Raw genomic sequence first — 3334 nt, forward strand, 5'->3', positions numbered from 1 at the left:
GAGATTTATGTCCACATATAGACTTTTACACAAATGTTCATAGCAGCATTATTCATAATAGCCATAAAGTGGAAACAACCCCAAATGTCCACCAACGGATAACTAGATGAACAAAACAGAGATCCATACGATCAAGTATTTGGCAATAAAAAGAAAGGAAATACTGATTCATACCACAACATAAATGCACCTTGAAAACATTAAGTCAAGGCAGCCAGACATAAAAGGCCACATATTCTAGGATTCCATTCATATGAAACATCGAAAACAAACAAATCCATAGAGACAAAATAGATTACTAGTTGGTAGGGATGAGGGAAGGGGGAGTCAAGTTTCTTTCTGGGGTGATAAAAATGTCATGGATTAGAGAGTAGTGATAGCTGCACAATTGTGTGAATAAGAACTACTTAAAATGGGCAACTTGAGGGAATATGAATTATGTCTCAATTTTAAAATCTATTTTTCATATTTAATAAAAATATTTTAAAACAGTTTAAAGTCAACTGCAATTAGAAAATTTTGAACTATTGTATTAAGCATAACAATTCGTACACTGTTGTTACTATGTGATATAAAGCAAGTAAACCCCTGCTTTCTCCATGGAGTTTTATAAAACAATATACAGACATAAACATACCATTTCCAGAAATGGCATCCACCTATTACTCATAGAAATCACACACCAAAGGAATATCATGAATGTACATGTAACAACCTTTGCTTCAAGAACCTGGAATTCATTTTCCACTTACCTCCAGTGCTTCCCGGGCAATCTCTGGCATGTGTGGCTGAGGGACCAGTTGGATGAGGCCTGTAATTAATTCTGCTGTACTGCCTTGGGTTTCAGCAAGCCACTGTTTTCTTGGATTCTCTAAGGAAAAAAGGGAAACTTCAGTTAAAAAAAATAAATTGTCAGAGATTAGAGGGAGGAAGGAATAGACAGTGACTGCTAAAGGGGACTAGGTTTCTTTTAGGGGCAATAACAATTTTCTATAACTAGGCCGGGCACAGTAGTTCATGCCTCTAAGCCCAGCACTTTGGGAGGCCATGGTGGGTGGATCACCTGAGGTCAGGGGTTTGATACCAGCCTGACCAATATGGTGAAACCCTATCTCTACTAAAATTATAAAAATTAGCCCAGTGTGGTGGCGTGGTGGCATGTGCCTGTAGTCCCAGCTACTCGGGAGGCTGAGGCAGGAGAATCGCTTGAGCCTGGGAGGTGGAGGTTGCAGTGAGCTGAGATGGCGCCACTGCACTCCAGTCTGGGACACCGAGCGAGACTCTGTCTCAATAAAAAGAAAAGAAAAGAAAAAAGTTCTAGAATTAAATAGTGGTAATGGTTGCAGAACCTTGTAAATATACTGAAAACTGAATTGTAAAATTTAAAATGGTTAATTTTAGTTTATGTGGGTATAGTATTTTTATCTCAATACAAATTACAATAATAATTTTGTAAAATTAAGACTTTTTTTAGGCCGGGCGTGGTGGCTCAAGCCTGTAATCCCAGCACTTTGGGGGGCCGAGGCGGGCGGATCACGAGGTCAGTAGATGGAGACCATCCTGGCTAACACGGTGAAACCCCGTCTCTACTAAAAAATACAAAAAAACTAGCCGGGCGAGGTCAGGCACCTGTAGTCCCAGCTACTCGGGAGGCTGAGGCAGGAGAATGGCGTAAACCCGGGAGGCGGAGCTTGCAGTGAGCCGAGATCCAGCCACCGCACTCCAGCCTGGGCGACAGAGCGAGACTCCGTCTCAAAAAAAACAAAACAAAACAAAACAAAACAAAACAAAACAAAACAAACCAAAAAAACCTTTTTTTAAGGATTCTTTTAATCCACATCTATACTTATTAATGCGAATAACGTCCAAGGAAAATCCTAGTGAAAACAAAAACCATTAATTCCCATTAAAAATTACATCAATAATATGAGAAGTAATTTTTTTCCAATAGTAAACTGACTAAAGAATGTATCTCTGGTTTGGAACTTACTGGTTTTGAGCTTATACATGATTGTGGTCAAAGGTAAAGGACATACATGTTGGATAAGGATCACATGATTATCCTGTACAGCCCTCTTGTCCTATTCGAAGGTCCTGCCCAAATCCACACAGCTGGTGACAAAGCAAAGGCTAGAATTCACATCACCAGATACCCATACTTTGGTCCTTTTCATTGTGGAAAAACATAGTGTACTAAGCAAAGAAAATTAACGTTGTATATAAATGCAAATGCCTACTTTTTTGTTTTTTTTGAAACAGAGTTTCATTCTTGTCACTCACGCTGGAGTGCAATGGCACGATCTTGGCTCACTGCAACTTCTGCCTCCCAGGGTCAAGTGATTCTCCTGCCTCAGTCTCCTGAGTAGCTGGGATTATAGGTGTGCACCACCACGTCCAGCTAATTTTTGCATTATTAGCAGAGACAGGTTTTCACCATGTTGGCCAGACCTGACCTCAGGTGATCCGCCTGCCTCAGCCTCCCAAGTGCTGGGATTACAGGCACGAGCCACCACACCTGGCTGAATGCTCACCTATTTAAAGAGACTAAAATGTTAATCTCTTAACTTGGAAGCAAATATTTGCACTTTAGGAATATATGGTTTGGCCTGGTGTGGTGGCTCATGCCTGTAATCCCAGTGCTTTGGGAGGCTGAGGCGGGCAGACTGCTTGAGGTCAGGAGTTTGAGACCTGCCTGGCCACCACGGAGAAACCCCATCTCTTCTAAAAGTACAAAAATTAGCCAGGGGTGGTGGCAGGTGCCTGTAGTATCACCTACTTGGGAGGCTGGGGCAGGAGAATCACTTGATCCCGGGAGGCAGAGGTTGCAGTGGGCAGAGATCATACCACTGCACTCCAGCCTGGGTGATACAGGAGGAGACTCTGTCTCAAAAAAAAAAAAAAAAAAAAAAGAATATATGAGGCCAATATGACTTATGTCCCATATTTTTATTTTGCTAACTATACATTTTTCTCCATTATAATGACTAAGGTAAGCCCTCACTAAAGTATATCTATAATTTAAAACTGTTAGCTTATTTTCTGACATTTATATAAATTCACTCAAAACCAAACAATTTTCATTGAATGCCAAAGACACAACAACAAAAAGGAGATGTGTTTCCCATCCTCCATGAGCATGTGGTCTCATGGGGGAAGATACCATCAATAAGATAATCAGACCAACAAGCACAAAATTGCAGATCACATAAGAGCTTAAAGGTACATGCTGCTATGACAGCCTATAACATGGAAAAGTGTCCTAGTCAGGAAGGCTTCCTTAGTGCAGTGAAAATAGCTTAGAATGAGTAGGAATTACTATGTGAAGGGTAAACAG

This window comes from Rhinopithecus roxellana, chromosome 20 (genome assembly GCF_007565055.1).
Source record: "Rhinopithecus roxellana isolate Shanxi Qingling chromosome 20, ASM756505v1, whole genome shotgun sequence".
NCBI classification, from domain to species: Eukaryota; Metazoa; Chordata; class Mammalia; order Primates; family Cercopithecidae; genus Rhinopithecus; species Rhinopithecus roxellana.